The following is a 16,790-nucleotide window of genomic DNA, read 5'->3' as shown; positions in this document are numbered from 1 at the left end:
CCCCATTTTGGATTTCACTTAATTTTTTAGAGAGATGGTCTTTGAATGCTTTGGAGGAGAGTCCCCTTCCCAGAGAATGAGGTCACAATCCCTCCTTGGGTAGAAGGAAAGGGGGATATTGCGTGGCCAAGTTACCACCATAACTTCATGTTGGTCTTAAATTCCCAAATGCGCAGGGCTCAACTGAAAGATTATGGAACTAAAAGAGCCTGTTTCTGGCCATTCTTGCTGGAACCACTACTTTTTGCCCTGTAAGCATTAAAGGATCAGTTAGATATCATGGGCCTTGGCTTTAAAGAACTCCACCCTTCCCTCATCAGACCCCAAATTGTTCATTTAAATTTAGGTTATAGCTTCTCTTGTCTGCTCTGACATCTGCACCATTCATGCATTCCTTTGTTCAATTTTAAGTCATTTATTCATCAATTCATGCATCAATGTATTCATTTATTATGTAATCAAACTATACTAGATGCCTAGACATACCACCTTTCTTGCAAGGACTTTTCAGGCTATCTGAAGAGGTAAAGCAAGGTTGGATTTAAAAAACATTAAATCATACAAATAATTCAGCTTAACAATTCAGGTCAACAAAACTTTAGTCAAGAGCCTCAGTCCCCACGGAGTCAATGGTAAAAGCAGTGGTAGAGTCCAGCGGAGGGACTGCTTGCTACAATCCGGGGCCATCATGGGCTTTTTAGAAGCAGTGAATGTAATCTGGGTCATGAAGGTTGAACTGGATATAAATAATCCTCAGAAGAGAAAGGGCAGGCTTTGCTGGGTGGATGCCCTATACACAGAATAATAGTGACAATATCTTGTTGCTGTTTGGGGTAAAGGAAAGGGAGGCTATTGTGGGGACTGCCGGAAACCAGATAAGAAAAATCATTGGAGGGACAGTTTATATGAATCCTGAATTCTCGGTTAAGCCGTTTCAATTTAGTGATGTCATAACTTGTGAAAGATTTTGAGCAAAGAGTGACATAATAAAAATGCTACCTCCAGATAGTTGTAGGATGAGGGGGGGAAATAAGTATACACATATGGTTAAATGTGTTAAATCATCTTAATAGGACTGGGATGGGAGATGAGAGTAGATCTTACTTCTTGTAAAGTGAGTGAGTTCCTCAAAAAAGAATTGCATTAATTTTCAAGTACTATACATATGATAACAATGCTGACAAGGATAAAGAGTTTTATCCACAAGGACTATTTTCAGGATCATAATAATTTGTTTAACACCATTTCTAACAGACATAGTCACTATTTTGCATGTAAGTGATGAGTCAAATCCAGAGTCAAAGACGATTCTAAACAAGTTCCACTCCAAGTAGGGTAAACCGTTTATAATATTGTTTAACAATATATTTATTCATAGGTATTACAAAGGAAAACATTAAATAGTCAATTAATAATATTTTGGTGTAATTTCCGCTCCTATGCCCCATGAAATAACCAATTAGGAGCTAAATAAGCCCTTAAATGATCTTCTGAACAATCAGCCTTTCTGCCTCTGCTCACATCCATTAAACTGTAGAATGTTTATTAGTCATAATATATGGCTGTAGGAATACAGAGCAAGTCTCTAACCATAAACTACGTCTGAACATAGACCTTTAACAGCAGTTGCTCTTATTCTAATATGGCTAAGGCTGAGATGCTGTGAAATGCAATGAACGTAACCTAAGCAGAGTCATGCCCTGATTAAAACAAGGTTTTTGCAATTACAGGAAATTATGGCAAGAGGTAATTATCCATAGGCCCACTCTCTCTCTTATAAGTTCCCTACCATCCATTTTGCATATAAGCATGAATGAAGGAATAATCTCATTATAAATAGAGGAGAGCAAAAAGTTCTCCCAGTATGGCTAGGGGAAATGAATTTCCTAGTTAACAATTACCTTCATTAAAAATAAGAATTTAGGGATCCCTGGGTGGCACAGCGGTTTGGCGCCTGCCTTTGGCCCAGGGCGCGATCCTGGAGACCCAGGATCGAGTCCCACGTCAGGCTCCCGGTGCATGGAGCCTGCTTCTCTCTCCTCTCTCTCTCTCTCTCTCTCTCTCTCTCTCTCTCTCTCTCTCTCTGTGATGACTACCATAAATAAAAATTTTAAAAAAAGAAACATTTAAAAATAAGAATTTAAATAGAATACAAAAATGGAAGGAGGGATTTGGGAGTGTTGTTTGGGATTGAGGGTAAAGCTGAACTGCTAAGTGGATAAAGCAAGAATTTAAAATCCTAAGAATATATAGTTTACCTTATGATATAATCCAAAGGAATTTTAACTGGATTTAGATCTCACTTCACTTAGTTGTGATACTGTGTGTGTGTGTGTGTGTGTGTGTGTGTGTGTTAAGACTTCCCAAGAGCTAGAATTTTGCAAAGGTAAAACACATGTTCTGTTTATTACCCTATTTAAGTTTCAATTCTAAGTTCATAAGCAAGAGTCATGCCTGTATTTCTCCCAGAAGTGGGGTCTTCTGGAGATGATGCGTTAGTTGCCTAGATTTACTTTATTCTTTTATACTGGATTTGGGAATGAGTTGGGGAAAGAAAATTTTAACATTTGCTTTGTTAATTACAGTTTGGGAGATGGCACAAGACCACAGACCAAACATCCTATTAACTCAAAGATAATTCAACAAGCCTGAGTTGAGTAACTATTGTGTACAAAGCATAGTAGGTGATGAGAATATAAAAATAAAAGAACTTATAGTGCCTACCCTAAAAAGCTCACAGTCTAGGAGGGAGTGGGCAGTAATTACAATGTGGCATTTTGAATCTCATTTTAAAGACTTTCCAGAAAAGGTGACACCAGGCTTCAGTTTAAGGAAGTTGTAGGAATTGGCCTTAACAAATTGGGGGAAGGGAAGGAGAGAAGGAGAAGGAATGTTCCATGCCTGGAGAACAGCATTTGCTAAGGTCCTAAGTAAGAGACGAAAAAGGGAACAAGTATTCTGTACGATTCAGTGTGTAGTACATGATGATAAGCAAGGATCAAATCATAAGGGCCTTGCATGTCACATTAAAAACTTTGGATTTCATCCTGAAGGTAGTGAAAGTGACATGAGTTTTCATCTGCACTAAGTGAAAGATATCCTATACAAATATGAAACTTCTCCAAATCCAAATGAAGTCCACTCTTTTCACTCACAGAGGAGGGAAACATCATTTACTTTCAAAACATTTCTGAATCCTAACTTCCTTGTAAGTAATTAGGACAGGTTTTATTCTCCACATATAGCAATGCTACAAAGGCAAATTAAGTATAAATTTCTAAAAATAGCACAGCTCACATTTAACCAAATAAAATGCAGTGGGGAAAACATCTTAGCTCAAAGAAAAGTTAAAAACATTAGCATTGGGCTGCTTGGGTGACTCAGCAGTTTAGCGCCACCTTCAGCCAAGGGCATGATCCTGGAGTACCGGAATCGAGTCCTACATCGGGCTCCCTGCACGGAGCCTGCTTCTCCCTCTGCCTGTGTCTCTGCTTCTCTCTCTGTGTGTGTCTCTCATGAATAAATAAAATAAAATAAAATAAAAATAAAATAAACAAAAAACCTCAGCATTAAAAATCCACTTGGCATTTAGTGCATTGTTCTAGGCCATTATGATTTTATCCACCTAGAATATAACTGTAACACTTAAAAGATTTTTACTGCTTGGAGTTTGTTCCATCTTAAAGTTTATACTAAAACTTACTGGAAGACTAATTTGAAAGTAAAATTTAACTCGGCCTTTGCAGAAGCTATGAGAAGTTTTGTACATTCACCTTACTTGGCATGGCATCCCTTAGTCTTGTAAAAAAAAAATGTAATAACAATTGTATAAGTACTATGGAAGCATTGAGTATTACTTATTATGTTTTGCAATGTTGTAATATAATGGTGCCAGAATTTATGCATCAAATCCAATAGAAAGCTCAGTTGGTACCTTCAACACATTAGGGCCATAAAATTTATATAGGCCACTGGTGTGTATATAGGGTAATCCAGAAGATGGTTTCCTAATGAAGAATGCCAGAAATCAGTAGTTGGATCAAAACTTGTTTCGGACCCTGAATCAGATAAAGTGCCAGGGGCACACCTTTACCCTCAAGATGGCTCTACTTAAGGAGGAAGATAGGAGGAGTTATTCAAGACCTCTCAAAAGCAGTTGACTTTCTAGAGATAGCAAACTTGCTGCTACTGCTCTTTCTTAACAAGATTACATCTGTCCCACAGTCAGCTGGATAAGCTGCTTTCTGTAGTGATCTTACACTGACCAAAGGAACCTAGGAAAAGAAGCATAAAGAAGGTAGGTGTGAGCTGAATCTTGAAAAGGAAACTGTCCTGTTAAAGTAGAGGGGTTAGGGAGAGGCTCATGGACAAAGTTAGACAGGTAGCAACATGTGTCTTACACATGGCAATATGTAGCCTGGCCGATGCAGAGGATCATACAGGAATGCATTGATAAGGGGCACCTGGGTGGTACAGTCTGCTGAGCGACTGACTCTTGTTTCCGCTCAGGTCATGATCATGGGGTGTGGGGGTGTGGAGGGGGGTAGAATCGCATCAGGCTCTATGCTCAGAGAGGAATTTGCCTCTTTGCCCCTGCCCCTTGGCCCACATGCACTCTCTCCCTCTCTCTCTCAAAGACATATATGAAATCTTAAAAAAAAAAAGTACATTGGCAAATTGGAATCTAAGGAAAAGGCTAGTTTTTATATTAAAACCAACTAATATGCTGCAGTGAGGCTCAAAATAATCTTATAGGACTTTCTGCATTTTGTCAACATCTAGGTGAGTAGTGATGAGACTAGCTGCAGGTGTAGGGAGTTCGGGGGGCCTGGACAGCAGCCTACCTGCACTGAGGAGATAAAGATGGCAAGGGCACCCTGCTGAGCTCCCAGAGGGTGCACTGGAGAGTCACAGCACTGGGCCAAAGCACTCCCCAACCATTGCTGAAGCAGCAGTGCCCAAGACCTACAACCAGCGGGAGATGTCCTAACACTACCTCAGATGTGGCAGCAGTCGGAGCTCTCAAGTTAGAAGAACGGTCTGCCTAATCAGGATGACACTGAGGAAGGGCAAATGCAAAATTGAGTATTTAAAGAGGAAGGAGTCAGAAATGCAGGATAGAGAAAGAGAAAGAATAAGTAAGAAGATGACAGAAGGAAGTCAGCCTAGCCGTCTGGATTGTCACACTGTCACTATCAGCATATTCTTTTACCTCATGCTTTAAATTCTTTTATTTTTTTCTTAATTTTATCTGTCAAAGCCTTAATCTGGAAATAAGAGTTTGTCATATCCATGTACATAATTTGCCTATAGCTATAATGAAAGCTGTAGGTCATTTAGCTTTTGGAGAAAACCAAAATTAGTATTTCTAAAGAATATTTTCTAATATGCCATGGTTTTGCCATATCACTAGCATAGCATTACAAAACAAAAATTGGCTCCACCTCAGAGTCTCCTGTATGATATGATTGATCAGATGCTTCATCAACCACAAATGATTATGTAGATCACTGTTATGTTTTGTAGAGAATTATGCTCATTTGAAAAGTCAGACATCGATGTTTTCACCTTAAAGTCTTGTCCTTATGAATAAACAACCAGAAATACTTGTGCTGACTTTTTACATGCGGTTATTTCCACTACATTTGAAAATATTCCCCATCTGTTCTTTAGGTCTGATTTATAACTTCATCCCTGCCTTGAAAGATGATGACCCCAATGTCCTTGACATGGCCAATATAATAAAAATTGCTGCTGAAAATTTATATTTTCCTAGATTTTTCGTAGTTGGAACTTGTTCACAGAAGTTCTTAGAGTTACATATAGGTTCTAATTAGAGCTCCAATTATTTTTTTAAAGATTTTATTGATTTATTCATGAGAGACACAGAAGGAGAGAAACAGGCAGAAGGAGGAGAAACCACCTCCTTGCTGTAGCCCGCCAATGTGGGACTCATTTGGACCCTGGGATCACATCCTGAGCCGAACAGACACTCAACCGCTGAGCCACCTAGGCATCCCTAGAGCTCCAATTAAAGCTATGTTTGCTAAGTAGTCTTTATAAACCTTAACACTCCATTGCTGTGAAGGGGGTCCTATAGCCATTAACTGTCCTTTCATATCACAAAATACTGTGAAATGCAAAAGTTGCTAGATATTTCTTTGCTTTTGTATCTCTCGTTTGAATGTTTGCAATTTCCCTAATGAGAAATGGCTTTAAGAAAGAAAGGCTGGTTTTGCCTATTCTCCTATCTGTTCATCTGGAATATGCCAAAGGAAGGGAGGTCATTCAAGGCTGTAATGATCTTCCTGATTGGATTTCAGTCATAACCGACCACATTCAAAATATGACCCTGAATAAGGAAGCAAAGATAGGATGTGTAATTATATACAAGTGCATAGCAAAATATATTAAAAGCCCTAACTTTCTGCAGTTTTTTGCTTCCTTCAGTCTGTAGACAATAGTCTGATTTACACCAACTCATAGCCATGTCACAATGTTAAGTACAATTTATTGAGCACCTAGTGTCAACCAGATACCATTTGAGGGGTGTGTTATTTCAATTAGTACTCACAATAACAGTATGAAATAGGTATTATCCCTACTTGACAGATTTTGTCATTGAAACTTGGAAAAATTAAATAACTTGACCTGAACACACACCTAAAATGTGGTGTTTCTTGGATTCAAACTGAGACTTATTTTATACTAAAACCTGTGATCTTACCCACTCTTCTGTCTCAGTCATATTTCATATCATTCTGTCTCAAGTTACGTAAGAAAAAAAATTATTCTCTGGTTCTCAGACTTTCGAAAAAGATCAACAAGTCCTCCCATAAACTCTCATTCTTGGAATAATAAATTCTTGGAGTAATAAGGTTTAAAAAAAGCTAGCACAAGCAACTAAAGAAACGATCTCGAGTAAGATAATTTAGAATTAAAAAATCTTATGAAGTAAGAAAATAGTATGATTGTTGTCATTATGAAAGCCCTGAAAGAGATCCTTAGTTGATAGGTCCTACCTATCTGGCAGCCTCACAGTCATCCACATTAACCACATACATGCCTGAAGCCAAAGATTTTCATTTAAAGGTTTCCATAAACAAATGATTACATTTCTAGGGAAAAATAATTCCAGGCTAATTTTAAAATTAACAATATGAATTGCTCAATTTTTCCATTTTCTTCTAAAATGAAAACTTGGAATATGATAGACTCTACGGATGTGTTCCATGCAGTAACCAATTAAAAATATATATATAGGGATCCCTGGGTGGCGCAGCGGTTTAGCGCCTGCCTTTGGCCCAGGGCACAATCCTGGAGACCCGGGATCGAATGCCACGTCCGGCTCCTGGTGCATGGAGCCTGCTTCTCCCTCTGCCTGTGTCTCTGCCTCTCTCTCTCTCTCTCTCTCTGACTATCATAAATAAATAAAAATTTAAAAAATAAAAATATATATATGTTCATATATATATATATATATATATATATATATATATATACAGATCTAAGAACATAGTCTTTTTTTCCTTCCGTGTTTATGCATGCCAAAAAATTCCCTTAAAAACTGATTTAGCTTGGCATCTACCTTTAACATATCAACTGTATAACTGGAACAGGTCCATCTCCCTTTGTACTATATAGACAGAGAAGCCATGTATTGGGCGTGTTTCCCCATGAGATTTTTTTCAGAGTTTATGCTGCCAAATAGACATTAAGCAAGTCTAAATTCCTGAAAGTATGTAACTTTACAGGTACACAGTAGTGCATTTAAACATTTAAGAGAACTTTCTATTCATCTCACTCTGCTAACAGAGCCATTTAATCCTGAAAGATGAGCCCATTTTTAGACCCTCCTTTGATTCTACAGGTCAGAAGCCACTGCTGAAAAATGAAAAAAAGGAAGGTGGGGGAGAAATAGAAACCTATGATCATGGTCCCCAAAAAAGCAAGAGCATATTTGTTCAGGTTTCCCAGGATCCAATATTTTAAGGTAGAGAAGGCAAAAGAGGTAAGAGCTGGAAAATGAATATTTTCTACAACAGAATCCAGGAATTCAGTAAAATGAACCTTAATTTCAGATTTTTAAAACTGAAAGAGATTTTGGGATGCCTGGGTCGCTCAGTGGTTGAGCATCTGCCTTCTCAGGTCATGATCCCAGGGTCCTGGGATCAAGTGCCGCATCACACTCCTTGCAAGGAGCTTTCTTCTCCCTCTGCCTATGTCTTTGCCTCTCTCTCTGTGTCTCTCATGAATAAATAAATAAAATATTTAAAAGAAAACTGAAAGAGATCTCAAAGGACATACAGTCCACAAATTTACCAGTCATCCTTACACAGGGGCCCTGCTAATCTTCTCTGTATCATTCTAATTTCAGTATATGTGCTGCTGAAGCAAACACAGAGAATATATAGTCCAAACATAATTTTGTCTCTGATGGAAATGTAAGGTAAAATGCCCCAAATTCATTTAAAAGTCCAAAGACTATTTTATATATGCTAGCCTGAGAAATCTGTAGGATTGAAACACTCATAGGGTCGTCAATAGTTTTATTGAACAATATTTTCTTTAGTTCTCTATTGCCTTTAGGTACCTTGAACTCATGGGAGTTATTTGAATGCTATTACTTCACAGCACTGAAAGTGCCTTCACATAGACAGGAGGATATCCCATAGCCTATATATGTCAGCACAAGTTATAAGCAAGTTAAATTCAAACATGCATGATAATTCATGAATAACTTGGGGAAAAGTGACAACTATAGTATCAATTTGAAACAAAACCAAAAAGTCAAATCTCACTTAGTTTAATGGTGTATGTCAGCTACCCCACTATTAAGTAAGCCAGCATTCTGAATTTCCCTGTCTTAAACCTTGTAGTTAAATTGAGATTGTAGGGATCCCTGGGTTGCTCAGTGGTTTAGCGCCTGCCTTCGGCCTAGGGCGTGGTCCTGGAGCCCCAGGATCAAATCCCGCATCGGGCTGCCTGCGTGGAGCCTCCTTCTCTCTCTCTCTCTCTCTCTCTCTCTCTCATGAATAAATGAATAAATTTTTAATTAATTAATTAATTAATTAATTGAGATTGTATAACTCTAGAAAAAGTCTCTCTCTGTCTCTCATGAATAAATGAATAAATCTTTTTAAAAAAATAAATAAATTGAGATTGTATAACTCTAGAAAAAAGTTTTAAGAACTGAGAGTGAAACTGAGGAGGAAATTGCTAAAATATGGACTATCATTGATTTTTACACAACTATTTTAAGAATATTCTAATTATCTACACCCCTAAGGTTCATAAATGTAGATACATATTCATATGAGTCCACATAAAGACTTGACATTTCCAAACCACATCACATTTGACACTTCCAAAATCCTTCAATACAGGCATCAGAAATGTAAAGAATGAGAAGATACAGCTTATAAAAATGCTTAACAGATTGAAGTAGCAAATAAATTTGCAGTCAAATGCCCTCTTTCTTAAAGAGGAAAGCAGGGATTTTTTTGTGATTCTAAGGCAATACTCTAATTGTTAAGGATAATTCCCACTCCTGATTTGTAAGTTTAGTCCTTTGAGGACAATTGAAATAATGGTGTTTCTGTAAATGCCAAATCCCAAGGGTTACAGGAACCTAAAGAGACATAAATTAAAGTAAAAAAAGAAGTTGGAAAAAAAAAAAAAGAAGTTGGTAACTCTGGGAAACAAAGAGTTGCAGAAGGGGAGGGGGGGTGGGTGGAATGGGATAACTGGGTGATGGGCACTGAGGAGGGCACTGGATGGGATGAGCACTAGGTGTTATACTATATGTTGGCAAATTGAATTTAAATTTTTTAAAAATGTAAAAAAAAACAAAAGAAGGTTCACAATGCAGATGGTTACAGAAAAAAAAGTTTAATAGTATATGAAGCATTTGGACGTAAGCCGATAGTTGTTCAAATTTAACATTTTAGTCACTGAATAATCTTATGCCTTAGAAAGCTGTAGAGCCTACCTTCCTGAAAAAAACATTTATACAAGACAAGAAATAATAAGTCTGGGTTTTAACTGCCACATTGCTCAAGGAAGAGGGATAAAATAAATAACTGTTTAAGATGAGATCTTTCCTGGCAATACTTTATCATAGAGCAAGGTTTTCAGATATTAGAGGATAAATTATGAAAGCATCAATGTCAACATGGCAACTCTACAAAGATATATGTATGTATGTCCTGTGTCAAATGAGAGAAGGCACCGATATTCATTCAATGTTGTTGAATCCTTACAACTTTCTATATTCAGGTCGATGTGGCTTCTATTTTTCAATTTTATAAAGATTTTAGTTCTTCAACAGAGAGAGAGAGAGAGAGAGAGAGAGCTAGTGGAGGTGCAGAGGGAGAGGGACAAGATGACTCTGGGCTGAGCACAACTTGGGGCTTGATCTCAAGACCCTGAGATGGTGACCTGGGCCAAAACCAAGAGTCAGACCCTTAACCAACTGAGCCACCCAAGGGCCCTATTTTTCAGTTCTTTAACATTTTCAAACTCAGAGTAGAGTGCACAGTACAATGAATATGGAACACCCACCATCCAGATTCTAAAATCGTTAACATTTTGCCATGTTTGTATGCAGTGCCTTAACACCATTTTTAAACACAGATAACTGGTCAAATCCCCACCCACTGTGGAGATCCACACTGCACCACTTGCATATTTCTGGTAATAGGAACCTCACTACTTCCTAATATATTAAAGTGTCTAGTAACCATGTTCCTCTCTCAGACTGAACTAAAATCTGCCTTCCTTAAATTTCTACCCTTTTATTCTAGTTCTGCCCTTGGAAAGATACGGTCAAGACTTTTTCCTTCTTCTCTAAGTGGCCCTTTAAAACCCTAAAGTTCGCTTTCATAACAGACTATCTCAGATACAAATCTTATTTGTATTTTCTTCTCTCTTAAATTGAATAGAGTGGGGGCAGAAAGAAGGAGATGTAAAGAGAGAAGGAGGGGTTATCAACCTTCTGAAGGGCTGGCCCTTTTTTCCCCAAAAAGGTTTCATATGTGATATTTTCGTTTTCATTCAGTTTCATGTAGTCTCAAATTTAGTTGTTTGGAAGTGTACATCTTCTTTTCCCAAAAAAAGGGGGATTTTTCTAGTTTCATTGTGGTAATTGCTGTCTTTTCCATCACATTTGCATTGTAGTGAGGGAACAAAAATCCATATATTGTAATTTTTGACATGTATTTAGACTTTCCAGCATATAATCATTTTCTTTTAACATTCTCTCAATGCTTGAATAGGATATGTATTCTGTCCCGTGTTCTATATTATGTCAAGTAGGTCAAAGTTTGTCATCTGTTATTCATATTTTCTATTCATTTCTGAAAATGTATGTTCATTTAGTTACTAAGAGAAGTATGTTAAAATCTCTTAGTGTAATTGTGTGTATTCATTCTCCCTCTAGTTTTACCTATTTGTGCTTTGTCTATCTATATGGAGGCTGTGTGATTAAATGCAGTTAAATTCTGAATTTCTGCATTTTCCTGATAAACCAAAACTTTTGTTACATAGTATTTTTTATTCTTTAGTAATCTTTTTTTCCCTTAAAGTCAACTTTGTCTGATATTAATATTGCAAAGCCAACTTTCTTTTAATAAGTGTTGGCATAGTACATTTTTCATCTTTTTCTTTCAACCTATCTTTTCTTTTCATCCTTATATTTAAATTGTTTCTCTTGAAACAGCATATTTAGGTTTTGTTTTTATAATCAACCTGAGAATTTTGGTTTTTAGTAAGATCTTTCAATCTGCTTACATTAATGCAACTATTGCTATGATTAGGTTTAAACTACCCTTTTACTATTTGCCTTCTGTTTGTTCTGCACATTTTAGTTTCCTTTTCTTTCCTCTCTTGCCTTCTCTCTAAAATAATGGACCATTTTGTATTATTCCATTTCTCCCCTGTATTAGATTTGTAGTTTTATGCTTTTACTATTCCTTTAGCTTTCCCATAGGGGTATTTTAATATGCATATTTGATTTATCAAAGTCTAAAATAAATTAGTAGTTTTACCTCTTCCCTGACAATGCAAGGATCTTCAAACTCTATTTACCCTCCTGCCAACTTATTATTCTCATGTATTTTAATTATAAATATTTTATAAATCCCAAATATGTTATAAATCCCAAATATGTTATAAATCCCCAAAGACCTTCCTATTATTGTTTTATACAGTCAGTATTCATTTAGATTTACTCACATATTTATCCTTTCATTGCTTTTCATTGTGCTGGAATTTTGAATCAAAAAGAGAAAGGAATTTAGTGCAAATTTGATGAGTTCCACCCCTCCTTCATCCTACCTCTCTGCTTCATTTGGAATTCAGAAAAACATAAGGGCCCTAAGGCATATGGTGAAACATTGTGCAGAAACATCATAAGTAAGATGTAATGAAATGGGTAGGAAAATATACACAAGAAAGTAACATGCTCTGAAGGCAAGAAGCACAAAGATACGCTTTATTTAAAAAGCCTTAAGCAGTTAATGATTTGGAGAAGTATTGCCAAATTACACTCAGCAAATTTAGTAGTATGCCCCAATTTAGTGGGCACAAAAGCTGTTTATTGTTGAATGAACAACAAGTTTAATGTAATTGGTTTCATACAATTAGGAGGTCACCAAGCCATGCTTGTTATAATTGGCATTGCCATAGCCAGGGGCTTGTGCGACCTCAAGCGATGATTGGCCTGAAGGAGTAAGCCAAGAATGTGTGTGCTTTGGGCTAGGGAGACTGACTAATCTGGCTGCAAGGCTCACGGAGGGGGCCAGGAATCAAGTCACAGTGCTTAGGCAAGGCCCGGTGGACTCAGCTGAATGTAGTCTCCATTCAGTTCATTGCACTCCGGGGATTTGATCTAGAGCTAGGGATGGAAGTTGATCGAGAGGATCGAGGTAAAGAGGTAGGGCACCAGGAAACTACAGTTATTAAAATATCAGTTCAGAGGCATCCCATAATCAGATGGGATCATAATTACTCTGAAAGCCATCCAGTTTGAAGCTGGTCTCCAGCTGGTATAGACTGGGCTTGACCTTTCACACAGACCATCTTTAATTCCTGGTATTGAGCCACTCTAAAGCAAAGATTAATGGTGCTACTTATTACAAAATACAGTTTTTTTACCTCCACAAGGTTGTGGATTGATGACTAGTTGTAATATCACTCCAAATACCAGAGTCATCTTTTCCCAAACATGTTTTTAATGGATAATTAAGTTTAAGAAGCAAAAAAAGGAAGTTTAGCTGGGAATGACATACTCAAGAGATGCCAGAGAACACTCCTGATGATTAGCAATCATTTATCAGTAGAAAATGTTTTTCCTTAATATTCTGAAAACAATAAGCTTCACTTTGCCAGTTGCAAAAAGAGCTGAAGAATAAGTAAGGCCTTTGTTCCCTTGCTTGTTCTGTTTTAGCCTGTGAGCAGTTGGTTCATTTGGTCTGTGTGTAGTACAGATGAGTCACAAATTGAACTGGTCATGTGTGCCACTTGGTTTTCTCCCCATGTTCATGAACTGCATGTCTAACCTCATCCCATCGTCTTGCAGATGAACCCCACTAGCCACAGAGGAGACTGGGTGAGAAAAGGTCAATTTGCAGTGCAAATCAGTCATCATTGCTGGAAAAGCAACTCCGTACGTGTAGCATAATTTTTCCTATGAGAACAGCATATTTCAAGGTTCTGATAGAACACAGTGCAATGACAAGGACTTCCAGAACACTTGATTCACCACTTTATAAAACAAAGAAATGAACTATCAGTGAGGCTAATATTTGTTGATTTTGGTGATATTTTTGTTTATCATTTAAAGCACACCAAATTATTAACAATCTGTTTTGCCAGAACAGATAAGAATCTAGAACTATAAATCTACTGCTGGCCATAGATGAAGACAGTTCTCTTTTGTTACTTAATATCAGTATTTATTTTCTCCACGAGAACTGCTTAGCTTGGGCGAATTCTAGCTGATAATTTCAGAAGGGTGAAAAGCTAACTAGAACTGGGCATTTAGCCCAGATAAATCTGATTCCAGTACTATGAAAGAAGCAGCAAGGGAAATAGAAAGTCTTTGACAAAAATTGTTGATAATTGGCTAAGGACTGGGGAGGGAAACAGAAGACTTGGAGAGCTATGAATGTTATTCTAATGTAGAAGAAAGACACAAGGGAGGAATCTAGGCACTACAGATGAACGACCCTCTTTTTACTTCTAAGAAAAATTAAATATATATACATATACATATACATATACATATACATATACATATAAAACTATAATTAAAGGCCTGCTATCCAGAGTTCTTAGGAAATAAGTCTTTCTGGAAACCAAAATTGCAGGGACAAAAATGGAAATCTGGGGTTTGAATTTCTACTCTGGGTAACCTTAGGCAGGTTACCTCACAAATCTACACTTCAGTGACATCCTCCTGCCTCATCCACAAATTGTGCATGATGTGACCACTTATTCCACTGAGCTGTTATCAGGATGAAATCAGAGGCTCACTGATCTAATTTTCTAACCAAATAATAGATGTTTAAATATTGCTAAGCATTTACCTATTTTTACACCAGTTAATTTTAGAATTTTAACAAATTTGTGTATGGTTATATAAAATATCACACACTGCTTTCTTAATCAAAATTTAAGCAACATAATTTAATGTCTTGAATACTCAGATTATCATTAATAGGAGCCATGAATGGATGAAGAAATAGTAAAACAGCAATGCTCTCAGCACTTGTTGAGATAGCTCCCACTTTCCAGGATTATACTGAAAAATAAGATGAAGACCCAAAATAACAATAAGATCCTTACCCAATGAGTCCTTTTTATTTGAAAAGTTTTATAGAGTAAATAGAAAAGGTGCTGAGAACTAATTTACCATCCTGTCATGAGAAAGGATTAGGACCAATTATTCTGAACAGATGGGTATCTATCTAAGTTGTTAAGAAAAGGAAGAAAGAAAGGAAAGAAGGAGGGTAGATAGGTGGGAGGAGGGAAGGAAAGTGGCTAGGAATAAAGTAGCTCCTTCTCACAGCAAACATGAATCCTTGACCTTTTTTTCTACTTTACTCTATTTATGAGATTAAATTAGTATGGTTGCAGAAGATTTAAGAATGTAAATCTGCACAGATGAAGAAATAGCAGCGACTTGAATTTAACCACTGCCTTTGCTTTAACCACAGGACCTCAAAGGACAGCACCAAGTAATATTCACAAAGCATGCACAGTGCTCCCCACAGACCTAGTAAAGATGTGGATATTTTACTCTGAGGATTTACAGTTTAGAGACAAAAAGATATATTTTGAAGATTCTGAACTTTAAAAAAAATCTTTGCATCATTAAGGATGAACAGTCTATTTTACAGACGGAGAAACAGAGAAAAAAGAATTGATGTCATGGTCCTAGATCACCTGGGCAGTGACAGATGCAAAATCATTTCAGTCCCTTCCTTCTATTCACGGTGTTCTCCTCCCTGGTCAGTGGTGGCTTATTCCAAAGTAGTTCTGAACCATTCCTTAAACCTAAAGCAGCGAAGTCTAAATGGTAATCTAAAGCATTTAAGGTACAGAAAATGTTTGCCCATGAAAACACACTGAATGTCCATGTCGTGGTAAGTTATCAAATTATGAAAAGAACATTGCAGAGATTAAAATGTTGCATAAGAGAGAGAAAGCAGCATGAGTCAGGGGTTTGGGAAATATGAGTCAGAATGACGGGAAGCAGCCAAAAACATAGAGAATGAGGGCCTAAGCAGGGACTTAATGGACACCACAGAGATGTGGACACAGTCACCTCCATTAACTTTTGAGAGGAAACCAAATATGTGGTTCCATAGACTGCGGGTCAGCGTGATAAAGAGGCTAGGAGTGAGAGCTGAGCAAAGATCAGACTGCATTATTTGAAGCAATGATGGTGCCAAAGTCAGCAAGAAAGGGACCTACAACAGTATAAATCACTAGGAGGGAGAGTGTGGGCACATTTTTGAAAAATGAGGGAATCACCAAATACTGCCCTTAGCTATTCTTAATGCATTAGAATGATGAAATGTGAGTTGATTTACGTGTTGTGATATTTTAGGAAGCACACTCTATTATTTTGTTCTTTGGCTATGTTTACATTAGGCTGTGTCTGCATAGTTCAGAGCTGCTCCCCGTGGTGTCCAATTCAAATTCCAATCCCACCTTTAAGGCCCTGCTTATGACTTGAGCTACCACTTTATGAGCACCTTCAAGCAGGCACTGCAGCAGGCTCCTCACACACAGCCCCTCCAGCCATGCTGACTCCAGCTGTCCTGCAGACCACATTGGTTTTATTGGATGTTTTCTAATGCAGCCTGCCTCCTGCCTAGAAATAGCCTCCTCACCTTCTTCAAAATGCAGCTCAAAACTCCCCTGGCCTGGCACACCTTCCACAGCCACCCACCTCTGCTGCTGCCTTATGCCTCCTAGTTTCTGCACCTCTCAACACCATTGCTTTCCTACAGTTTCCATGTGCTGACATCTTGCTGATTTTACTGTTTCTCACATATTTCCTGTTACTCTTTCTTGTAAATGATTAGTTCCATAAGACAAAACACTGATCCTACTTCCCTCAAACTCTAGGCATCAGTTCCCAGCACACGGTTATCATTCACTCATCCATTTATCGAACAAACATTTATTGAAAACCCACTGTTTCATGCACTCTGCTAGGCATTAGGAATACAGAAAAAAAGTGAGATGTAGACCCCATCCTCAATGTGCTTGGGGCCAGG

General features: G+C 37.6%; 1 protein-coding gene and 1 non-coding gene across 2 annotated transcripts in view; one reads left to right on the top strand and one right to left on the bottom strand.

The window, feature by feature from the left end:
* EFEMP1 (EGF containing fibulin extracellular matrix protein 1) overlaps positions 1 to 16,790 on the top strand; it is a 60,506-nt gene that overhangs the window by 23,552 nt on the left and 20,164 nt on the right.
* On the bottom strand, positions 8,295 to 8,401 carry LOC129512271 (U6 spliceosomal RNA). Its single transcript, XR_008665008.1, has one exon. It is a non-coding gene; the product is annotated as a U6 spliceosomal RNA (small nuclear RNA).

The sequence above is a fragment of the Nyctereutes procyonoides genome, unplaced genomic scaffold (genome assembly GCF_905146905.1).
Source record: "Nyctereutes procyonoides isolate TBG_1078 unplaced genomic scaffold, NYPRO_anot_genome, whole genome shotgun sequence".
Lineage (NCBI taxonomy): Eukaryota > Metazoa > Chordata > Mammalia > Carnivora > Canidae > Nyctereutes > Nyctereutes procyonoides.
Note: the sequence above shows the minus strand (reverse complement) of the source record. Positions and strands in the feature narration are given on the sequence as shown.